Below are 25,974 nucleotides of genomic sequence, written 5' to 3'. Positions count from 1 at the left end.
CATGCTTCCTGTACAGCCTGCAGAACTGTGAGTCAATTAAACATCTTTTCTTAATAAATTATCCAGTCTCAGGTAGTTTCTTATAGCAATGCAAGAACGAACTAATACACCATGTTATTTATATATTCTGAATTTGTATCAAGGGAGAATTGTTAGTTAAAAGAGACAGAGATGTTTGCCCTTTCGGAAGGTGGACATGACTGACCTCTTCACAGGTTTGAAGGACTGTGAGGCCGGGCACGGTGGCTCACACCTGTAATCTCAGCACTCTGGGAGGCCGAGGTGGGCAGATTATGAGGTCAGGAGTTCAAGACCAGCCTGGCCAATATGGTGAAACCCCGTCTCTATCAAAAATACAAAAATTAGCCGGGTGTGGTGGCACACACCTGTAGTCCCAGCTACTCAAGAGGCTAGGCAGAAGAATCACTTGAGCCTGAGAGACAGAGGTTGCAGTGAGCCGAGACTGTGCCACTGCACTCCAGCCTGGGTGACAGAGTGAGACTCCGTCTCAAAAAAAAAAAAAGAAAGAAAGAAAGAAAAGAAAGACTGTGATGCTGGAGATTAGCTTTACTCGTCGTACATCCAGAGAGCAAGACAAGGACACGGAGGTAGCAGGGGACTATGTGACTATGTATTAATTTATTAATTAGGACTCTTCCACAATGGAATGGGCTACCTAGTGAGATGTACCCCTTCATGGAGAGTGTTCATGCAGAAGCTGGAAGATCATTGTTCTGCCTGGATTGGAAGGATCAAATAGACCAATGGTTCCCAAGTACCTGTCCAGGTATGACAACATTTCTACTGATCAATGACAAAACAATAAAAAAATAAAGAACAAAGAACAAGGTCATGAATTTCCCTAGAATTCACTTGATTGAATTAAAAGGATTGCTCTTAATTCTAAAATTACTCAAAATTAACCTTTCCTACTTTTTCATCGGTAGAGTATCCTCTCTTCTAGGAAATGATGGTGGCAGGAGATGGTGATAGTTACTGCTTTTGCAATAAACTGACTTGGCAAAAGAAACAATAGCATCAATATGCTGACTACACCAATTTTGTCCTGTTAGTAGTTCATCAAATTCAAATTGGGGAACTAGACTCGATGAACTCAGAGTTGATCCAGTTGTTGAAGCCAAAAATGAGAGGGTCATCCTTGAGTCTTCTTCTCTCCACCCAACACCCAGCCATCAGCATGTCATAATGATTCCATGTCCCCAAAGTGACCATTCTCTCCTGTATGATGACCCTAGCCCCCATCGTCTCTCTCACCAGGCCTACTGCAACAGGTTACTTACCCCACTCCCTGGTTCCACTCTTTGCCCCTTACTGTAATTCATTCTCTGTTCAGCAACTAGACCAATTTAAAATGCAAATTAGGTCATGACCTCCTCCTTGAAGCCCTCAAATAACTTCACATTCCACCTAGAACAAAATCCAAATTATTTACTATGGCCGGGCATGGTGGCTCATGCCTATAATCCCAGCACTTTGGGAGGCTGAGGCAGGCGGATCACCTGAGGTCAGGAGTTTGAGACCAGCCTGGCCAACATGGTGAAACCCCGTCTCCACTAAAAATACAAAAGTAGCCAGGCATGGTGATGCATGCCTGTAGTCCCAGCTACAGCCATGCACCGCCATGCTTGGGAGGTTGAGGCAGGAGAATCACTTGAATCTGGGAGGCACAGGTTGCAGTGAGCTGAGATCGCACCACTACGCTCCAGCCTGGGTGACAGAGCAAGACTCTGTCTAAAAAAAACACAAGGTCAGGCGTGGTGGCTCACGCCTGTAATCCCAGCACTTTGGGAGGCCGAGGCCGGCAGATCACAAGGTCAGGAGATCGAGACCATCCTGGCTAACATGGTGAAACCCTGTCTCTACTAAAACTTCAAAAAATTAGCCGGGCGTGGTGGTGGGCGCCTGTAGTCCCAGCTACTCGAGAGGCTGAGGCAGGAGAATGGCGTGAACCTGGGAGGCGGAGCTTGCAGTGAGCCAAGATCACACCACTGCACTCCAGCCTGGGTGACAGAGTGAGACTCCGTCTCAAAAAAAAAAAAAAAAGAAACACACAAAAAAACAAATTCCTTACTATGACAGGAGCCCTACAAGACCTTGGCCTTGCCTCCCACTCCAGCCTCAGTTTATCCTTTTATCCCCCTTGGCCTTTCAGTCCTTCAAACACAGCAACCTGGACTCTGTTAGGACTTTGAATCGTTGTTCCTTCTGATTTGAATGCTCTTCCCCCAGGTCTTCCCAGGGTTGATTCCTCCCCTGACCATTCAAATGTCACCTCCTTAGAGAAGTCTTACAAGACCATGTGACTTTAAGCAGCCCTCCCCTGCTCTTCCCTTCCCCCTGTATTTTTTTTTTTTTTTTTTTTTTTTTTAGAGACAGGGTTTTACCATGTTGCCCAGCTAGAGTGCAGTGGCTAGTCACAGATTCAATCCCACTACTAATCAGCATAAGAGTTTTAACCTGCTCTGTCTCCAGCTTGGGCTGGTTCACCACACCTTAGGCAACTGGGTAGTCTCTGCTCACAGGAGGTCACCATATTGATGCTGAATTTAGTGTGGACATCCAATGGACATAGCGCACTACAGCCCAGAACTCCTAGGCTCAAACGGTCTTCCCCACTCAGCCTCCCACGGAGCTGGGACCACAGGTGCACGCCACTGCCCCAAGTCCCTCTTTATCAATGAGATACAGTTTTGTTCCTGTTTTCTTGTGACGCATATTTATAAAATTAAAATTGTCTTGTGTATTTGTTTGCATGTTTCTTGCCTATCTTCCCCCAATAAGGACAGCTCCCTAACGGTAGGAGCCACATCTGCTTGCCCATTTCTGTCTTCTCAGCTAAGGGAATAGTACCTGGCAGTTGAATGAACGAATAAAAGGTACTCTCCAACTCTAACTTTCCAGGACCCATTTTCTCTTCCAAAATATCCTTCTATGAGCAAATACGCTTAAAGAAAGCATTACTGTATTTATTAAAGAAAAGAGAGCAGACTGGGCACAGTGGCTCACACCTGTAATCCCAGCACTTTGGGAGGCCGAGTCAGGTGGATCACTTGAGGTCAGGAGTTTGAGACTAGCCTGGCCAACATGGCGAAACCCCGTCTCTACTAAACATACAAAAATTAGCCGGGTAGGGTGGTGCATGCCTGTAATCCCAGCTACTCAGAAGGCTGAGGCAGGAGAATCACTTAAACCCAGGAGGCGGAGGTTGCAGTGAGCCGAGATCATGCCACTGTACTCCGGCCTGGGCGACAGAGTGAGACTCTGTCTGAAAAAAAAAGAGGCCAGTTGCAGTTTCTCATGCCTGTAATCCCAGCACTTTGGGAGGCCGAGGTGGGCAGATTACGAGGTCAGGAGATCGAGACCAGCAGTTCGAGACCAGCCTGACCAACATGGTGAAACCCTGTCTCTAATAAAACTACAAAAATTAGCCAGGCATGGTGGCATGTGCCTGTAATCCCAGCTACTCAGGAGGCCGAGGCAGAAGAATCACTTAAACCTAGGAGGCAGAGGTTGCAGTGAGCCGAGATTGCGCCACTGCACTGAGCAACAGAGTGAGACTCTGTCTCAAAAAAAAAAGAAAAAAGAAAAAAAAGCAATATAATCTCTAGCTCTGATCCAAATTTGTGGTAATGTTGCTGTTTTGTTTTATGGTGAGATGGGGGTTGTGATACTTTTTTCCTCTAAGAACAAGTGGAATCAATGCTCAAATAGAAGAAAAATATGAGAGTTTCTCAAAAATGCTGATGGCTCCAAATGTACTCGGAGATGGACTAAGAAATGATGTAAGAATTAAAATACCTATCACAATAACTAGCATTTAGATTATTCCATTCTAGACACTGTCCTAAGCACCGTCTGCTAATTTGTTTAATCCTCACCACAACCCTGTAAGAAAGACACTATTATTATCCTCATTTTACAGGGAAGAAAAACTGATCAATTTAGCTTCAAGTTACCTACAGGGAAAAAAAAATGACCAAGATGCTGATATTGTTTCTTGCACTTAATGACTTTCATTAGTTGGATCAATGCTTATTTCAATTTTTTTTCTTTCGGTTTCTCTCGGCATGGTTGCAAAAGTGGAGAGAAGGGAAATCTTCATTCCTTTCTCAAAGATTAATTCCAGTAATACATATAATCTATTATGTCCTATAATTTTTTATAATGATGTCAATTTTTAACTTTTGTGAGACAAGTTATGCAATAAGCATAGCCAAAAAGGATGCACAAATAAAGTGCAATAGCTACAGGAAAACGGGAAAATTATGCCCACTCCGTTTTCCATTATTGCAGCAATCTGTTGAAAAGCAGCCTCTTCGATGTGCAGAGGGTCAGGATTTTGTTGGTAAAGAACTACACAGCTGCTCCCAGTCTGGCTCCAAACAAGAACCACCTGAGAGCTGACTCTGCTGAGCGAGGCCACGGCTTCCTTTAATTGACTCTCTTCTGCCCCATTCGTTAACATATGTCACTCTACAAGACCGAGAAGGAAAGCATTCCATTTTTTTTTTTGTTTTGTTTTGTTTTGTTTTTTATTATTATACTTTAAGTTCTAGGGTACATGTGCACAACGTGCAGGTTTGTTACATATGTATACATGGAAAGCACTCCATTTTTAAAGGTGCCTCTACACTCGGAAGGATAGCCCTTAGAGTCTGGCCTGGATAACACCTTTGATGTGGCAGTGCACTGCAATATGGCGTGCTAGCACCTCTTCATCTGGAGCTCCATGGCATGCATGCAAAAGAAAAAAAGAAAAAAAAAATAGATATTCCCAGATTAACGGGCTCATCGGGTAGGAGTGACACATGCAGCAAGGTGAGAAGGGCGTGGGGGATCAGCATTCAGGATGTGTGAAAGAGGCATTTTTCCATTTCTCTAACAATGAGAGACCCTCATCAAAAAAAAAAAAAAAAAAGAGAAGTTCCAGGCCTTGGACAAATTCACAAAGGCTACAGTGATTGAGTGGAGGATGCGGGCATGTCCTGTTGTCCTAAGAACAGGAGAAGCTGAGGCCATAGCTTCGCCTCTGAGCTCATGCTGAATCTGAGAGTTTAAGAACCAGCTTTCAGATCAGTTTCTAAATGGCCAAATTTAATGTATTGCCATTTAGAGCCAAGAAACAAATTCCTTTTATAGAACGCATTTGTGTTCCAGGGAGACGCCGTGCATCTCGGCTTCAAATTACTGACTGGCTTTTGCTTCCCAAGAATTCAACATGCCATTTTAAGCTTATCTCTGTCTTTTTAAAGACAATTTTCAAATTCATTTTAAAAAGTAAATGGTTAGTGCTGATGGTTGCACAACAGTATGAATGTACTTAGCACCACTGAACTATACACACTATCTATGGCTAGACATGGGCTGGGCGCAGCGACTCATGCCTGTAATCCCAGCACTTTGGGAGGCTGAGGCAGGCAGATCACCTGAGGTCAGGAGTTCGAGACCAGCCTGGCCAACATGGCGAAACCCCATCTCTACTAAAACTACAAAAAATTAGCCGGGTGTGGTGGCACATGCCTGTAATCCCGCTACTTGGGGAGCTGAAGCAGGAGAATTGCTTGAACCTGGGAGATGGAGGTTGCAGTGAGCCGAGGTCACCCCACTGCACTCCAGCCTGGGCGACAAAACGAGACTCCATCTCAAAAACAAAAAAAAGGCTAGAAATGGTAAATTTTCTCTTATGTATATTTTAGCATAATTTTAAAATGCTTTACTTGCGACAAAAAAAGTAGATGGAGACATATTTGAAATAACAATATGCGCTTTAACAATAAAGTGCGGCCGGGCGCGGTGGCTCAAGCCTGTAATCCCAGCACTTTGGGAGGCCGAGATGGGCGGATCACGAGGTCAGCAGATCGAGACCTGGCTAACATGGTGAAACCCCGTCTCTACTAAAAAAATACAAAAAAAAAAATAGCCGGGCGAGGTGGCGGGCGCCTGTAGTCCCAGCTACTCCGGAGGCTGAGGCAGGAGAATGGCGTGAACCCGGGAGGCGGAGCTTGCGGTGAGCTGGCATCCGGCCACTGCACTCCAGCCCGGGCGACAGAGCAAGACTCCGTCTCAAAAAAAAAAAAAAAAAAAAAAAAAAAAAAAAAACAATAAAGTGCAAAGACATTATGCTGACAATAGTAATTTTACATAAATATGTATACTTAAATATTAAATAACGAAAGAGCAAACAAGGAAGACAGTGAGTAAAACAAATCTGAAATAGTTCGCTTTCTTGCATAATGTTCCTATGGGAATCCACAATGTTCACTAAGAGAGTCAACATGGAGGCGTTTTTTAATGAAGGTTGGGTTCAAAATATTGAATACAATAGAAGGTTAATTGAGGAATAGTAATAAATCAAAAATCAAGTCTCTTAAATTTTTGATTATTTTAATTGTCTAAAATAATAGGTAATATTGTGCTTCAATTAAATTCCAAATCATTTTTAAAATCCCTTAAAAGTTATCAGATTTGTTTGAAATCATCAATAGAACAGAAAAAAATAAAAAATAAACCCAGACTTATATAGACGTTTAGTATATGGTGAAGGTGGACTTTCAAATAAGCAAAGAAAAGATAGGTTAACCAATAAATAATATTGTGACAATTGAGTAGCCATCTGAAAAATAACAATTAAAAATAAGAGATCCCTACCTTATCCTACATAAATTCTAAATGGATCAAAGATTTAAGTATAAAAAAGAAGAAGAAACTATAAAAGTATTAAGAAAAAAACATGTTAAGTTTAAACACTATAGGAAAGAATTTTTAAAAAAAGAAAGAAAATACAGAGAAAACATGGCTGGGAGCAGTGACTCATGCCTGTTATCCCAGCACTTTGGGAGGTTGAGGAGCAGGGATCACTTGAGGTCAGGAGTTCGAGACCAGCCTGGCCAACATGGTGAAAGCCCCTCTCTACTAAATATACAAAAATTAGCTGGGTGTGGTGGCATGTACCTGTAATCCAAGCTGCTTGGGAGGCTGTGGCAGGAGAATCACTTGAACCCGGGAGGCAGAAGTTGCAGTAAGCCAAGATGGTACCACTGCACTCCAGCCTGGCCGATAGAGCGAGACTCAGTCTCAAAAATAAAAAACAAGATAAAAATAAATGCAGTTTTTTTTTTTGTTTTTTGAGACAAAGTCTCGTTCTTGTCACAGTTGGAGCCCACATCACTGTGTTGTTTCCAAGGAAATCAAGGGAGACCTGGGCTGATCCATCAAGAGAAGCTGAAGTAGTCGCGCCAGGCAAACGCGGCCAGGGCAGGCTGTGCGTCCCTTCCATCTCTCAGTGAGCCGCAGAACAGTTTAACAACCATAAGACAGAGGGGAAGAAGTTTTGTCCTTCAGAGAGTAACAGAAAACACTTGACATGGTTCAGACCCAAAGATTTGAAAACTGAGAGGCCAGGTGCGGCAGCTCACACCTGTAATCCCAGCACTTTGGGAGGCTGAGGCAGGCAGATCACGAGGTCAGGAGATCGAGACCAGCCTGGCTAACACGGTGAAACCCCGTCTCTACTAAAAATAAAAAAATTAGCTGGGTGTTGTGGCGGGCACCTGTAGTCCCACCTACTCAGGAGGCTGAGGCAGGAGAATGCCCTGAACCCAGGAGGCGGAGGTTGCAGTGAGCCAAGACCTCGACATTATACGCCAGCCTGGGCGACAGAGCAAAACTCTGTCTCCAAAAAAGAAAAACTGAGAAAAGAATTTTTATTTCCCAGAACACTTTTGAGAGATTAGTATGCTATAATTACTGATAATGCACTGCTGTTAAGTGTATTTATGTTACTTTTTATTAGCCTACATGAAATACTGGTATACACAAGTGGAAATAAAACAACAAACTGGTTACAAGATTTTTCCCCAGCCTACCTTTCCATTCCAGCATTCCAGTCTTTTTTTTTTTTTTTTTTTTTTTTTTTTGAGATGGAGTCTTGCTCTGTCACCCAGACTGGAGTACAATTGCGCGATCTCGACTCACTGCAACCTCCGCCTCCCGGGTTCAAGCAATTCTCCTGCCTCAGCCTCCTGAGTAGCTGGGATCATAGGCGCCCACCACCACGCCCAGTTAATTTTTTGTAACTTTAGTAGAGATTGGGGTTTCACCATGTTGGCCAGGCTGGTCTCGAACTCCTGACCTCAGGTGATGTGCCTGCCTCAGCCTCCCAAAGTGCTGGGATTACAGGCATGAGCCACCGTGCCCAGCCTATGTCCATACTCTAAACTAATGCTGTTTGTACAAGTATTTTTACTAGAAACAACAGAATATCTGGTCAAAGAACTAAGTATAGTCATGTACCACATAACAGAATTTGGGTCAATAGGGGACCGCATATATGACGGTGGTCCCATAGATTATAATACCGTATTTTTATACTGTACCTTTCTATGCTTAGACATGTTTAGATACACAAACACGATTACCATTGTGTTACAACTGCCTACAGTATTCAGTAATGTGGTGAAACATATAAATGGTGTTCCCATAATGTTCCTGTAACATGGACGTGGTGATCCCATAAGATTATAATAGAGCTGAAAACTCCGTTATAGCACATCGATGTTGTAGCACAATGCATTATTCATGTGTGTTGTGGTGATATTGGTATAAACAAACCTACTGTGCTGCCAGTAGAAACGTATAGCACATATAATTATGTATAGACATCATACTTGATAATGAAGATAAATGACGTTACTGGTTTACGTATTTACTATAATATACTTTTTTTTTTTTTTTTTTTTTTTTTCTGAGATGGAATCTTGCTCTGTCACCCAGGCTGGAGTGCGGTGGCGCTGTCTTGGCTCACTGCAACCTTCACCTCCCGGGTTCAAGCAATTCTTCTGCCTCAGCCTCCTGAGTAGCTGGGATTACAGGCGCATACCACCACACCCTGCTAATTTTTGCATTTTTAGTAGAGATGAGGTTTCACCATGTTGGTCAGGCTGGTCTCGAACTTCTGACCTCATGATCCACCCACCTTGGCCTTCCAAAGTGCTGGGATTACAGGTGTGAGCCACCGCACCCGGTTATAATATACATTTTATTATTATCTTAGAGTGTACTCCTACTTGTAAAAAAAATGTACTGTAAAACAGCATCAGATAGGTCCTCCAGGAGGTATTCCAGAGGAAGAATACCTTTGTTATCATAGGAGATGACAGTTCCATGCATGACAGCTCCTAGGGTACCCTGAAGACCTTCCAGTGACAAGGTGTGGAGGTAGAAGATGGTGATATTGATGATTTTGACCCTCTATAGGCCTAGGCTAATGTGTTTGTGTCTTAATTTTTAACAAAATGTTAAGAAAGTAAAAATTTTTAAATAGAAAAAAAGCTTATCGAATAAGGATATAAAGAAAGAAAATTGGCCAGGCACACTGGCTCATGCCTGTAATTGCAGCACTTTGAAAGGCCAAGGCGGGAGGATTGCTTAAGTCCAGGAGTTCAAGGCCAGCCTGGGCAGCAAGCTAAGACCCCCCCATCGTTATTTAATAAAATAAAAAGAAAATATTTTTGTACAGCTATACAATGTGTTTGTGTTTTAAGCAAAGTGCTATTACAAAATGGTTGAAAAAATTAAAAACTAGAAAGTTTATAATAAAGTGAAAATGTTAGACTGGGTGTGGTGGCTCATGCCTGTAATCCCAGCACTTTGGGAGGCCAAGGTGTGTGGATTGCTTGAACCCAAGAGTTCAAGACCAGCATGGGCAACATGGTGAAACCCCAACTCTACAAAAAATACAAAAATTAGCCAGGCGTGGTGGTGCACAACTGTAATCCCAGCTACTCAGGAGACTGAGGCAGGAGGATCACCTGAACCCAGGGGGCCGAGGTTGCTGTGAGCCAAGATTGAACCACTGCACTCCAGCCTGGGCAACAGAGCCGGATCCCGTCTCAGAAAAAAAAAAAACTAAAGTTACAGTAAGCTAAGGTTAATTTATTATTGAAGAAAGAAGAGTATTTGTCTATGGCCATACCACCTTGACTGTAGCCAGTCTCTTCTGATCTCAGAAACTAAGCCAGGTCAGGCCTGATTAGTACTTGGATAGGAGAATCCTAGGACTACTGAGTGCTGGAGGCTTTAAAAGAAAGAAGAGTGGTGCTTTGTAAATTAAATTTTACATTAATAAGAATAATAATTATTAATAATAGTAATTATTTGTTATTAATAATAGTAATAAGTTATTAGTGGCAATAATAGTAATAACTTGTTATTATTAAATGATTTATTATAATATATAAAGTCACTCAACTCACCCAAAACAACTTCCAGTCCTGCGAGCTCCATTCACGGTAAGTGCCCCCTCTACAGGTGCACCATTTTTTGTCTTTTACACTCTATTTTTACTGTACCTTTTCTAGTTTGGATACACAAATACCATTGCATCACAGTTGCCTACAGTATTCAGTACAGTAACATGCTATACAGGTATGTAACTATATCACAGAGCCCAGGTGTGTAGTAGTCTATACCATCTAGGTTTGTAAGCGTACCCTGTGATGTTGACACAATGACAAAATTACCTAATAACTCATTTCTTAGAACATGTCCTCATCATTAAGCAACACATAACTGTATGCACACACACTCACACACACACACGTATGTACGTATGTATGTATGAATGTATAATTTAAGAAGTCAATTAACCATAACAGGCAATTGACAATAACAGTTAAGGCCATGGGACCTGGGGTCCTGGGTTTGGAATCCCCACTCCATCACTTACTGTGTGACCTTGAGGAATTTACTTACCCTCTCTAAGCCTTAGTTATAAGACCCATGTTTAAGAAATACTACTCTTAGGACTGGGCGTGGTGGCTCACACCTGTAATCCCAGCACTTTGGGAGACCAAGGTGGGCAGATCACAAGGTCAGGAGATCGAGACCATCCTGGCTGACACAGTGAAACTCTGTCTCTACTAACAACACACACAAAAAAAATTAGCTAGGCATGGTGGCTGTAGTCCCAGCTACTTGGGAGCCTAAAGCAGGAGAATGGTGTGAACCCAGGAGGCAGAGCTTGCAGTAAGCCAAGATTGCGCCACTGCACTCCAGCCTGGGCAATACAGCGAGACTCTGTCTCAAAAAAAAAGAAAAAAGAAAGAAATGCTACTCTTCAGTTTATTTACTTTGTTCATCAAATATTTAGTGAGATTCAATTATGGGCCAGTGCCTGGAGAATAAGGTGAACCAGGTCCCACCTCCATAGAAATCTAATGTGCAAACAGGATGTATATACTCTAGGTACAGTCTAAGCACGGGGGTCTAGCTCATCATCAAATAACCTTCAAATATCCAATACATATTTCCAATGAGACATGACTTTTGCAAGTGTTTTACTGGATCATTGTTGTCATGGAAATAGGAATGAGTTAATATTAATATTACCTAGCATATGGTAAAACTATGATTATGAAGAAGATGTTATTCATGCAATTGTTTTGTGAAATGAGCCTATGTCCTGGATCCCTATATATATTTTTTTATTTTTTTTTATATTTTATATAAATATATATATAAATATATATAATTTTTTTTTTGATACAGAGTCTCACTGGAGTGCAGTGGCACAATCTTGGCTCACTGCAACCTCCACCCTCAGGGTTCAAGCAATTCTCCTGCCTCAGCCTCCCGAGTAGCTGGGACTACAGGTGCCCACCACCATGCCTGACTAATTTTTTTGTATTTTTAGTAGAAACGGGGTTTCACCATATTGGCCAGGCTGGTCTCAAACTCCTGACCTTGTGATCTGCCTGCCTCAGCCTCCCAAAGTGCTGGGATTACAGGTGTGAGCCACCACGCCCGGCAGATCCCGAATTTTTTTAATTTTTATTTATTTAATTGTAGAGAAAAACCTTGTTTTTAACAAAAGCATTTCCCCTTGACTGATTAAGTACCCATATAGTCAAAATACATGGGTACTTAATCCTGGGGATTTTGCCAGGCTTTAGGCATAGCACAGGACACAAAGTCTCACTATGCATTTTACGTTTACAATGCTGTTGCTACACTCAAAATAAAAAATACAAAAATAAGGAACTGAGCTGAATGTATAGCCACCTCAGGAGATACTTAAGATTGTTTTTATTTATTCATTTTTAGTAAACTTATAATCTGACTTTCTTAAGAGTGGCTTGTTTTACTAAATCAATACTCAGCAAATATTTGAGTATTTAATAAACAATATAATAAATGCTAAAATGTCGACTTGGAAGCAGGGCGAATTTGAAGATTCCAGACAACTGGTTCCCAGTTAATTGAGGTTTTAGCTGGGCGCGGTGGCTCATGCCTGTAATCCCAACACTTTGGGAGGCCGAGGCGGGCGGTTCACCTGAGGTCAGGAGTTTGAAACCAGCCTGACCAACATGGTGAAACCCTGTCTCTGCTAAAAATACAAAATTAGCCAGGTGTGGTGGCAGGTGCCTGTAATCCCCCCAGAAAATGAAAACCCTTCTATCTTTGTGAAAATTATGTAAAAATGACTTCCTCTTGTTAGTGGAGCAGGCTGCCTGCCTCCCTCCTGCTGTGCAGAGCTATGTTGGACTGTAGCCATGCAGGAGCCTTTTCTACCTAGCAACCAATAAATAAAAATTTTTTAAAAAAAAGACAAACCTTTATCATTGGCCAGATCTCTATTTGGAAACAGGCATAAATTCACTAGTCTTACTTTAGCTACTGGAATTGCATCTTAGCAGAGAGAGAAGGAAAAGAACACAGCTTTTTAGAGCACATTATGCATCTAACTAGTGTGAACTCCACAGCAGACTAGTCACAGCAGATAAGTGAAGACGAAGAAAAAGCAGTACTTAATGACACAGCACATTTACCTCTTTAATTCGCAGAAACGTCTGGTGTTGTCCTAGTTCATGTAGCCCAAGGTGGGAGAGGTGATAGACTTTAAAAAGCAACAACGCTTTGGCTTGATATTTTGTTTAAAAACAATGTTAGCCAGGCCAGGCGCGGTGGCTCAAGCCTGTAATCCCAGCACTTTGGGAGGCCGAGACGGGCGGATCACGAGGTCAGGAGATCGAGACCATCCTGGCTAACACGGTGAAACCCCGTCTCTACTAAAAAATACAAAAAACTAGCCGGGCGAGGTGGCGGGCGCCTGTAGTCCCAGCTACTCCGGAGGCTGAGGCAGGAGAATGGCGGGAACCCGGGAGGCGGAGCTTGCAGTGAGCTGAGATCCGGCCACTGCACTCCAGCCCTGGCGACGGACCAAGACTCTGTCTCAAAAAAAAAAAAACAATGTTAGCCAAGCGTGGTGGCAGCTCACTCCTGTAATCACAGCACTTTGGGAGGCTGAGGTGGGAGGATCACTTGAGACCAGGAGTTAGAGACCAGCCTGGGCAACATAGTGAGACCCTGTCTCTACATTTTTTATTTAAAAGTTAGCAGGGTGTGATGGCTCATTCCTGTGGTCCCAGCTACTCAGGAGGCTGAGGTGGGAGGACTGCTTGAGCCCAGTAGTTTGAGACTGCAGTTAGCTATGATCTCACCGCTGTACTGCAGCCTGGGTGACAAAGACAGACCCATCTCTAAAAAAATAAAATAAAATATTAAAAAAAAAAAAAAAAAAAAAACAGTGATGTGAGCTCATCCAGAAAAAGTCTGTAGAGAAAGCCCTTCAGGTGTCCTGTGTTGGCCAGGCTCAGAATGAGGGAACTAGCACCAATACTTTAAATTTTCCTTCCTAGGGCTCCTTTTTAAGACTTTCAAAGCAGCTTTACTCATCTCATATTCATCTTCCCAAGAGCCGTCTATTGGACTAGTAGGATTTATACAAGAAACTTGGCCATAGATGGATTTAGTGACTTGTCCAAGGTCAAAGTGAGTTTTCAACAACTCCAGGAATCAAGTCCAGGTTTCCAGCCCGACTGGCAGATCCCCCTTCACACACTGGAAAACATTCTTTCCCTCACCCATCCCTTGCCCTGTTCTATTCTCAGACTGTGTTGATGCCCACGCTGAAAATAGCATCTCCCTACCACTGCCAGAGCTCTTCCCGTCACTGCCGGGCAGTGGGAGAGTTATAAGAAGGTGGCAATGGCCCATTCGGGCTTCTCTCCAGAACTGCCCCCAATTATGACTGCCAGATTTAGCAAAAACAGTAATATGAGATACCCAGTTAAATTTGAAATTCAGATAAGCAAAGAAAATTTGTTTAGGGTAAGTATGGCACATGCAATATTTGGGACACACTTACACAAAACATTTGTAACTTATCTAAAATTCAAATGTAACATGATGGGTCAGGCGCGGTGGCTCACACCTGTAATCCCAGCACTTTGGGAGGCTGAGGCGGGTGGATCACCTGAGGTCAGGAGTCCGAGACCAGCCTGCCCAACATGGTGAAACCCCATCTCTACTTAAAATACAAAAATTAGCTAGGCGTGGTAGTGCACACCTGTAATCCCAGCTAATGGGGAGCCTGAGGCAGGAGAATCGCTTGAACCAGGGTGATGGAGGCTGCAGTGAGCCGAGATCATGCCACTGCACTCCAGCCTGGGAGACAGAGCAAGACTCTGTCTCAAAAAAAAAAAAAAAAAAAAATTAACGGGATGTCCTGTGTTGTATCTGGCAATCCTGCCCCCATCCTTCCCCACATCTACCCTGGCACCCGCACACAGGAGTATCTCAAGGGCCACATCCTCACCCAGGATACAAGGAGCAACACACAGATGTCCTTCCTTCCAAAAACTAGGAAGGTTCTTTTCAACTCAATTATGCAAAATGATTCTGCAATCAATATCTCAGAGAATTAGGCTCCTAGGTATTTTATATGCTTTTTTTTTTAATTGCAATGATATTTATGGATTTGTTTTCAAATACAAAAGTAATATATATGTATTTTTCCAAAGTTGGCTGCAACTATGTCTCCCATCCTACTTTTCTACAAAGTAACCAAGAGGTGGTTTCTGTGTCCCTTTCCTCATAAATATGGACAGGCTTAAGACTTGTAGAAGTTCAAATTGAATATGGATAGCTTGAATATGGATGGGTTTGTGACTTGAAGTATGGACTGGCTTGCGACTTGCAGAAGTTCAACTTCTATTGAGCTGTCATAAGAGTCCAACTACACCGAGGCCAGCATGCTGGTAGGCAGCCAGGCTACATGGAAGAGCCACAGGTAGGGGCTGCAGGAGGCAGACTAGGCTTTTTTGTTGTTGTTGTTATTGAGATGAAGTCTCACTCTGTCCCCCAGGCTGGAGTGCCATGGCGCAATCTCAACTCACTGCAACCTCCACCTCCCAGGCTCAAGCAGTTCTCATGCCTCAGCCTCCTGAGTAGCTGGGACTACAGGCATATGCCACAACGCCCGGCTAATTTTTTGTATTTTAGTAGAGATGGGGTTTCACCATGTTGCCCAGGGTGGTCTTGAACTCCTGAGCTCAGGCGATTCATCCACCTCGGCCTCCCAAAGTACTAGGATTACAGGCGATGTCAGAGATCCTATATATCTTTTTGTTTTGTTTTGCTTTTTTGAGACAGAGCTTCATTCCTGTTGTCCTTCCCGGCTGGAGTGCAATGGCGCGATCTCAGCTCACTGCAACTTCCGCCTCCCGGGTTCAAGCGATTCTCCTGCCTCACCCTCCCAAGTAGCTGGGATTACAGGCATGCGCCACCACACCCAGCTAATTTTGTAATTTTTTTTTTTTTTTTTTTTTTTTTGACATGGAATCTTGCTCTGTCACCCAGACTGAAGTGCAGTAGCGCAATCTCAGATCACTGCAACCTCTGCTTCCCGGGTTCAAGCAACTCTCCTGCCTCAGCTTCCTGAGTAGTTGGGATTACAGGCGCCCGCCACCATGCCCATCTAATTTTTGTATTTTTAGTAGAAATGGGGTTTCACCATGTTGGCCAGGCTGGTCTCGTACTCCTGACTTCATGATCTGCCCTCCTCAACCTCCCAAAGTGCTGGGATTACAGGCGTGAGCCACCGTACCCAGCCTAATTTTGTGTTTTTTTTAGTACAGACGGGATTTCACCATATTGATCAGGCTGGTCTCAACCTCCCAACCTCCAGTGATCCACCTGCCTCAGCTTCCCAAAGTGCTGGGATTACAGGCGTGAGCTGCTGTGCCTGGCATCAGACCATCCTTTAATGTCCTCCTAGCCCAGGTGTCAGGCAGGTGAGCAAATTAGCCTTCTGATGATTCCAGCCTCCAGCTGTTTAGTCACTTTCCAGCTAAGGTCTGAGACAGGATGAAGCAGAAACAAGCCATCCCTACTCTGACCTTCTAAATTCTTGATCCCAGAACTTATTGACATAATAAAATGATTGTTCTTTTATGTCACTAAGTTTGCAATGGTTTATAATGCAGCAGTAATAACTAGAACATAAAACCTGCTTGTTGCAGAAACTTCAAAAAAGAAAATAATCACCTGTAATTCTATATGCAAAGGCAATTGCTTTTAACATTTTGAGCTATGTGCTTCCAATATTTTTCTATGGCCATATGGACACATTTTTCTACTTAAGCAAGCACAGTATGGTAGAACAGGTGCCATTCTATGCTCTGATTTTTCACCTCGACAACATTAGTTGAAAAATCAGGCCGGGCGCAGTAGCTCAAGCCTGTAATCCCAGCACTTTAGGAGGCCGAGACGGGCGGATCACGAGGTCAAGAGATCGAGACCATCCTGGCTAACACGGTGAAACCCCGTCTCTATTTAAAAAAATACAAAAAACTAGCCGGGCGAGGTGGCGGGCGCCTGTAGTCCCAGCTACTCCGGAGGCTGAGGCGGGAGAATGGCGGGAACCCGGGAGGCGGAGCACTCCAGCCTGAGCGACAGAGCAAGACTCTGTCTCAAAAAAAAAAAAGAAAAATCAGCCAGGTGCCGTGGTTCACGTCTGTAATCCCAGCACTTTGGGAGGCCAAGGCAGATGAATCATTTGAGCCCAGGAGTTCCAGACCAACCTAGGCAACATGGTGAAACTCCATCTCTACCAAAAATAAGAAAATTAGGTGGTCTAGTGACACATAGTTCCAGCTACTTGGGAGGCCAAGGCAGGAAGATCCCTTGAGCCTGGGAGATCCAGGCTGCAGTGAGCCATGACTGTGCCACTGCACTCCAGCCTGGGAGACAGAGTGAGACCCTTTCTCAAAAAAAGAAAAGAACAATCTTCCCATTTTATTGAACAATAGTGTCTTTGACAATAATAACTGAAATAGCTATTACTAAGAATTTACCTTTTTTCCTTCTTTTTTTTTTGAGACAGGATCTCACTCTACCATCCAGGATAGAGTCCGGTGGCAAGAGTTTAGCTCACTGCAGCCTCCACCTCCTAGTTTCAAGCAACCCTCGTGCCTCAGCCTCATGAGTAGCTGGGATTAACGACACACACCACCACACCCAACTAATTTTTGTATTTTTAGTAGAGAAGGGGTTTTACCATGTTGCCCAGGCTGGTCTCGAACTCTGTCCAAGTGATCCACCTGCCTCAGCCCCCCAAAGTGCTAGGATTACAGGCATGAGCCACAGCACCCAGCCAGTATTTAACTTGTTTCTATTTGTTTATTATTATAAAGACAACTGCAACAATAATCGTTATACATACATCTTTGCATTCAGATGAAAATATAAAGATAGTATTTTTTCCTTAAGATAAACTCCTAGAAATGGAATTCCTGATCAAAAGTCTTGCATAATTTGTAAGGCTTTTGATGGATATAAACTTTCCTCCAAAAACAGCTCTGCTTTTTATTAACAGGTTAAATTATCTTATGCTGCCAACAATAGTGTATGATTGCTTATGTTTTCACATTCTCACTAGCAAGAGATATAATGATCATTTTAAATTTTGGCCAGGCACAGTGGCTCATGCCTATAATCCCAGCACTTTGAGAAGCATAGGCAGGCGGATCATTTGAAGTCAGGAGTTTGAAACCAGCCTGGCCAACATGGTGAAACCCCGTCTGTACTAAAAATACAAAACAATTAGCTGGGCATGGTGGTGCTCACCTATAATCCCAGCTACTTGGGAGGCTGAGGCAGGAGAACTGCTTGAACCCAGGAGGTGGAGGTTGCAGTGAGCTGTGATAGTGCCACTGCACTCCAGCCTGGATGACAGAGCAAGATTCCATCTCAAAAAATAAATAAAATAAAAAATAAATTTCACCAATTTCGTGAACAAAAATTACAATTCAGCTGGACACAGTGGCTCACACCTGTAATCCCAACACTTTGAGAGGCCAAGGCAGCAGGATGGCTTGAGCCCAGGATTTCACAACCAGCCTGGGCAAGATAGTGAGACCCTCGCTCCAGCCTGGGCGACAGCCCAACACCATCTAAAAAAAAAAAAAAAGACAATTCATTGTTAACAGGGTGAACACTGCTTACCTGCTTATTAGCCATTTTTGTTCCTTTTTTGGCATGAACTTCCTCATCTTGTCCTTTGCCCATTTTTCTATTGGAAGAGTTATCATCTCTTAGTGATTTGTAAAAGCAATTTCATTATTAATTATACCAATCCTTTCATATAAGTAGAAAAAATGTTTGAGTTCATCATCTGTCTTTTATTGAAGATGCATTTCTCAAGCCTGTAATCCCAGCACTTTGGGAGGCCGAGACGGGCGGATCACGAGGTCAGGAGATCGAGACCATCCTGGCTAATACGCTGAAACCCCGTCTCTACTAAAAAATACAAAAAAACTAGCGGGGCGACGAGGCGGGCGCCTGTAGTCCCAGCTACTCGGGAGGCTGAGACAGGAGAATGGCGTGAACCCGGGAGGCGGAGCTTGCAGTGAGCTGAGAGCCGGCCACAGCACTCCAGCCTGGGCCGCAGAGCAAAACTCCGTCTCAAAAAAAAAAAAAAAAAAAAAAAAAAAGAAAGATAAAATAGCATCTGTGAAATTGAATATTATTTTATGTGCACTTGGCTATGCCCTAAAATGTCAGCTTATTATCCCTAAAGGCATATTTATTGATGTTTATCAAGAACAGAAGTTGACTGGGCACAATGGCTCACCCCTGCAATCCCAGCACTTTGGGAGGCCGAGGCGGGTGGATCACCTGACGTCAGGAGTTCAAGACCAGCCTGGCCAACATGGTGAAACCCCCTCTCTACTAAAAACACAAAAAATTAGCCGGGCGTGGTGGCAGGCACCTGTAATTCCAGATATTCAGGAGACTGAAGCAGGAGAATCGCTTGAACCTGAGAGACAGAGACTGCAGTGAGCTGAGACCATGCCACGGCACTCCAGCCTGCTCAACAGAACGAGACCTCGTCTAAAAAAAAAAAAAATAGGAAAAGAGACCAGGTGTGGTGGCTCACGCTATAATCCCAGCACTTTGGGAGGCTGAGACAGGAGGATTGCTTGAATCTAGGAGCTCAAGACCAGCCTAAGCAACATAGTGAGACTCTGTCTCTATATTTAACATATATATACAGGAGAAGAAATCAAACACAGAAGAAGTGGAGACAAGCAAAAAAAAGTACACACATTGAAACCAACTCTAGGGGCCAGGCACAGTGGCTCACACCTGTAATCCCAGCACTTTGGGTGGCTGAGGCGGGCAGATCACAAGGTCAGGAGTTCGAGACCAGCCTGACCAACATGGCAAAACCCCGTCTCTACTAAAAATACAAAAATTAACTGGCGTGGTGGTGCAGGCCTGTAATCCCAGCTACTCAGGAGGCTGAGGCAGGAGAATTGCTTGAATCTGGGAGATGAAGGCTGCAGTCAGCCGAGATTGTGCCATTGCACTCTAGCCTGGGCGACAGAGGGAGACTCTGTCTCAAAAAAAAAAAAAAAGAAAAGAAAAGAAACCAAGTGTAGTACTCTAGCTGAAACAAAAAAGGAAGTGGTGAAGAGCACAGACCTTAATAATAATAGTAACAATTTTTATTATATTACATATTGCAAAATATTATAATTGTTATATTTATGTCATAAATAAGATGTATAATAATATTTATATTTATATTATAGATATAGTCATTGTATTTAAAATAGCATATATATTAAATATATTGTTATATTTAATATAATAATTCTTATAATAACTAACATTTATTCAACATTTTACATGCACTTTATATGTATTTTGTCATATATTCCCCTAGTAACACTTTAGAAGCTACTATTAATATTTCCAATTTATAATTGAGGAAGTGAGGCCTACCAGAGGTCCAATGACTAGTAAATGCTATCGTCGGAGGCCTGTTCTCATGCCTCAGCCTGAGTGCTCAAACACTAAACATTACCACCTCCCCTGGACAACTTACCCAACTTCTGCAAATCTCACCTTCTGTACTTGGTCTTTTGAATATGAAATGACATCATGTACATGTGGTGCTTACACAGGCCTAGCATATAATAAATACACCCTCAACAAAGGCGTGACATCACCCTGATCAGTCTTCATCATCACCGCGTGGCCTCTAACACACCTCAAGAGCTGCCCCAGCATATCAATGCCCCTTTCTATACCAGCGGACATTTTTTCCTAATCACGCTTCACCATGAAATTTTAATACTATGGATATACCATGTATCTCTGTATGTATTGTGGCTCTGCGGAAGCCACAAACCATTGTAATAGCTGTTGAAATAAATATCTGTGATTTTTTTTCCCTTCTCTCCCCCAGAATTAATTCCCACCTCTTAGTAATGATGTTGCCCCCGCTACCCTCTCAAACCTCCCTCCTGAGAGGGCTTGGTCTATGTTAACTAGAAATCCTCTGGTGGGCCTGTCTTCCATGTCAAGACCCACACCCTAATGTGGTTCCTCTGTGCAACATTGCCCATGCCAGCCACAAGCACATGCAGGACCGTCCACTTAAAACCCAGCCTCAATTCAGATGTGTAAAAGCTCCACAAGAACAAATACACAAATTAAGACAAACATACTGATCACCTATTTTTTTCATTCACCTTTTTTTTTTTTTTTTTTTTTTTTTTGAGACGAGGGCATCACCCTGTCACCCAGGTTGATGTGCAGTTGTGTGATCTCGGCTCACTGAAACCTCGACCTCTTGGGCTTAAGTGAGTCTCTCACCTCAGCTTCCTGAGTAGCTGGGCCTACAGGTGTGCACCACCATGCTACAGTCACATGCCACCATGCCTGGCTGATTTTGTAGAGGGAGTTTCACCATGTTGCCCAGGCTGGTGTTGAACTCTGGGGCTCAAGCAATCCTCCCACTTCAGCCTCCCAAAGTGCTGGGGTTACAGGCTTGAACCACCACACCCAGCCTTTCCTTCACTGTTAAAGAGAAAAGAATTATTACTGCTGCCAGGCAAGGTGGCTCATGCCTATAGTCCCAGCTACTCCAGAAGCTAAGATGAAGTATTGCTTGAGCCCAGGAGTTAAAGCCCAGCCTGGGCAACATAGTGAAATTCCATCACTGATTTTTTTTTTTTTTTTTTTTTTTTTTGAGACAGTGTTGCTCTGTTGCCAGGCTGGAGTGCAGTGGCACAGTCTCGGCTCACTGCAACCTCCACCTCTCGGGTTCAAGCAATTCTCCTGCCTCAGCCTCCCAAGTATCTGAGACTACTGGCATGCACCACCATACCCAGATAATTTTTGTATTTTTAGTAAAAACAGGATTTTACCATACTGGCCAGGATGGTCTCGATCTCTTGACCTCGTGATTCACCCGCCTCAGCCTCCCAAAGCGCTGGGATTACAGGCATAAGGCCACCGTGCCCAGTCCTGTCACTGATTATTTTTGAAAAGATGAGCCTGGACAAATTATCTTGTCTGGGTTAAATCAACATGACCTTCCATGTGTTTTACACACCATTATATGATATATAATCAATCTGATTATGAAAACTGATTAAGAAGTGATGCTACATAATAGCTTAGAGTTATTAAACCATTGACTAATGAGTCTTCTGCATTCGCTGCAAGACCACAAATTTTTCAGCATTCTACATTTTGTTTTAAATAATCTAATTTTCTGCTCAAGGTCAGAAAGATCCTGTGTTCATGAATTGGGATGGAGTGGGTCTTTGCTGAGTATTAAGAAATAAAAATGATCATTTAGCAACTAGGAAAGAGGATAATCCATTGCTGAAAATAGTGTCCTCAATCAGCTTGGAAGGTTCACTGTGGAAGAAAATGTACCCAAGCAAACATCCAGTGACTTACCACCTTGCCAGAATTGCCCTCCTCCTGATGTGTGTTTTGGACCCCATTCTTTTTATACCGAACACAGCCCTGCCTCGCCCTCAAATTCTTTCTAGTGAATTACACTTTGGTAGCAAGATTTTAGTCTACAACAAGGAAATATTAAAAGAACCACATGGCATTCATATTTATCATAAGAATGCTGTAGAGGATGTTGGTTACTGCACAAAAAGATGTCTTCTACTAGACAGTAGAAATTATCTTTGGTTTCAGATCCAGGAGTAGTTGTACTTCCCCTTAGCAGCCAGTTTATTTTTAGATACACACCGTGAACCGTAGAGTCTTGGCATTTGCAGATTTGATCTTTGCCTGTTCAATTGTTCAAAAGAGATACGTCAGTTGTTTAACTCACAACCACTGTAAAGCCAGGATGTGATATGAAACTCTTGCTAATGAGTGAACCTGACGTCTCAGTGCACATTAGGACAGCTTTGCTGTTCATCAACACATGCTGAGGGACTGTCACTGTTCTTTGCCACACTGTCCTGTCTGACCGCACCGTCCTCCTGGGGCTGGCTGCTAAAAAGCTGAAGGGGAGTTTCAGTACATTCTGTACATTCTGGTCTCTAACCTCATTCTTCGTAACAATTCCATCCCAATGCAAATAACTTAGAGTTTCTAGGTGCCCTTCCCAAGGGCCCAATGGTCCTGCACGGTGTCACTTCACCCTGAACAAGGTCACCTGGGAGCTAGGCTCAGCAACAGGACAAAACTGAGCGTCTCACCCCTGCTCAGAGCCACCTCACGAACACAAATGTTCGCTTCATGGGAAGAGTTCCGTCTTGGTGGAAGAGAGAGATGAGGGATGAGGGATGAGAGAAAATAAGAGGAAGTGAAATACTCGCCTTTCTCCCACACTAGGAAAAGGGGTCATCTTTCCTGGCAAGTGAGGGAGAGAGGGCCAATTCCAAACATGGAGTGTTGAGAATTACTTCTGGGTATGTCCAGCAGAGGGCGCTCTGGTATAGGTAGAAAGAACAGCAGAGTCAGCCACTCCTGGGGAAAATCCGGAGGTTTAACTTGGTTGCCTGGCTAGCTCCAGAACTGGTATACAGGGACTTGGAACAACATTCTGAATGGAAGCCCGAAGGAATTCAAAGGTATGCTTAACATAGGAGGAGATGGCGTGCAATTGCCCAGAGAAATCCTTGTAGCTTCAACAGCCCTTCCCAAGAAGCCACCCCTTAGAACAGTCACCAAAAATACGTAAAATATTTCCAGCTATGAAGAATTCTTTTAGGCGGCGCCGTGACGCGCCTCGGGAACGGTCCTCGGGCGCGCGCCGCTCTCTAACCCTCGGGCCTCAGAAGTCGGTGCCAGTGACTGGAGGCGGCGGCGGCGGCAAGCGGGTCCTTGTGGGCTAGAAGAATCCTGCAAAAATGTCTCTCTATCCATCTCTTGGAAACTTAAAGGTAGACAATGTAATTCAGGCTCAAACTGCTTTTTCTGCAAACCCTGCCAACCCAGCAATTTTGTCAGAAGCTGCCGCTCCTATCTCTCAAGATGGAAATCTCTATCCCAAACTATATCCGGAGCTCTCGCAATACATGGGTCTGAGTTGAAATGAAGAAGAAATACATGCAAATGTGGCCGTGGTTTCTGGTACATCAATTCAGAGGCAGTTGGTAGCAAGACCTTCCGGTACGATCTGTATGGTGGCTCCTGTAACTGATAATGATGCTGGAATTCGGAGAGGAGAAATTAAGCAAGGGATTCGCGAAGTCATTCTGTGTACGGATCAAGATGGAAAAATTGGGCTCGGGCTCAAATCAATAGATAATGATATATTTGTTCAGCTAGTCCAGGCTAATTCTCCAGCCTCATTGGTTGGTCTGAGATTTGGGGACCAAGTACTCCAGATCAATGGTGAAAACTGCAGGGTGGAGCTCTAATAAAGCGCACAAGGTGCTCAAACAGGTTTTTGGAGAAGAGATTACCATGACATGACAATTCGTGACAGGCCCTTTGAAAGGACGATTACCATGCATAAGGATAGCACTGGACATGTTGGTTTTACCTTAAAAATGGAAAAATAGGCTGGGCGCGGTTGCTCACGCCTGTAATCCCAGCACTTTGGGATGCCAAGGCGGGTGGATCACAAGGTCAGGAGTGCAAGACCAGCCTGACCAACATGGTGAAACCCCCGTCTCTACTAAAAATACAAAAATTAGCCGGGCATGGTGGCAGGAGCCTGTAATCTCAGCTACTCAGGAGGCTGAGGCTGGAGAATGGCTTAAACCCGGAAGACGGAGTTTGCAGTGACTGGAGATCAGGCCACTGTACTGCACTCCAGCCGGGGCAACAGAGTGAGACTGCGTCTCAAAAAAAAAAGAAAAAATTAGCTGAGCATGGTGGCCGGCACCTGGCTACTTGGGAGGCTGAGGCAGGAGAATCGCTTGAACCTGAGAGGTGGAGGTTACAGTGGGCTAAGATCTCACCATTGCACTCCTGCCTGGGTGAAAAGAGCAAGACTCCGTCTCAAAAAAAAAAAAAAAAAAAGGAAAAATAACATCCACAGTGAAAAATAGCTCTACAGCTAGAAATGGTCTTCTCACAGAACATAACATCTATGAAATCAATAGACAGAATGTCATTGGATTGAAGAACTCTCAAACTGCAGACATACTGAACATATGAGACTGCAGTTACTACTATGATCATGCCTCCTTTTATCTTTGAACTATTTATTTGTTTATTTATTTATTTATTTATTGGCAGAGCCCCACTCTGTCACCCAGGCTGGAGTGCAATGGTACAATCTTGGCTCACTGCAACCTCCGTCTCCCAGGTTCAAGCGATTCTTCTGCCTCAGCCCCCCAAGTAGCTGAGATTACAGGCACCTGCCACCACAACTGACTAATTTTTGTATTTTTGGTAGAAACAGGGTTTTGCCATATTGCCCAGGCTGGTCTCGAACTCCTGACCTTGTGATCCGCCCACCTCAGCCTCCCAAAGTGCTGTGATTACAGGCATAAGCCACCGCACCCGGCCATGAACATATTATTAAGCGGATGGCACCAAGCATTACGAAAAGCCTAATGGACCACGCCATTCCTGAGGTTTAAAATTCACGGCACTATGGAAATGTAGCTCCAGTTTCCTTGTTTGGCAACTTCTGTATTATGCACATGAAGCTTTCCTGGAGCCAGCAAGCATATGCTGCATGAGGACCTTTCTATCTTACATTATGGCTGGGAATCTTACTGTTTCATCTGATACCTTGTTCAGATTTCAAAATAGTTGTAGCCTTATCGTGGTTTAATAGACATGAAATTTTCAAGAGATTACTGACATTCCTAGAATAGTTTCTCTACTGGAAACCTAATGCTTTTATAAATCATTGTGATTAGGATGACTGATACAGGCTTAGCTTTGCGTGAGAACCAGTCACCTTTCTCCTAGGTAATGAGTAGTGCTGTTCATATTACTTTAGTTCTATAGCATATTCCATTTTTAACATGCTACCATAGTACATTTAGAATGATTGCCTTTGAGGTCGGGTGCAATGGCTCATGCCTGTAATCCCAGCACTTTGGGAGGCCAAAGCAGGGGGATCACCTGAGGTCAGGAGTTCGAGACCAGCCTGGCCAACATGGTGTAACCCTGTCTGTACTAAAAACACAAAAATTAGCCAGGCGTGGTGCTGCATGCCTGTAATCCCAGCTACTCAGGAGGTTGAGGCAGGAGAATCACTTGAACCCAGGATGTGGAGGTTGCAGTGAGCCAAGATCGTACCACTGAACTCCAGCCTGGGCAACAGAGTGACACTATGTCTCAAAAAAAAAAAAAAAAAAAAAAAAAAAAGTTGCCAGT

At 43.6% G+C, this 25,974-nt stretch overlaps 1 pseudogene; it reads left to right on the top strand.

Moving 5' to 3' along the window:
* Positions 1 to 23,531: 23,531 nt before the first annotated feature.
* LOC104671545 lies at positions 23,532 to 25,226 on the top strand (annotated as a pseudogene).
* The last annotated feature ends 748 nt before the right edge of the window (positions 25,227 to 25,974 follow it).

Source organism: Rhinopithecus roxellana, chromosome 9, assembly GCF_007565055.1.
Source record: "Rhinopithecus roxellana isolate Shanxi Qingling chromosome 9, ASM756505v1, whole genome shotgun sequence".
Taxonomy (NCBI): Eukaryota; Metazoa; Chordata; class Mammalia; order Primates; family Cercopithecidae; genus Rhinopithecus; species Rhinopithecus roxellana.
Note: the sequence above shows the minus strand (reverse complement) of the source record. Positions and strands in the feature narration are given on the sequence as shown.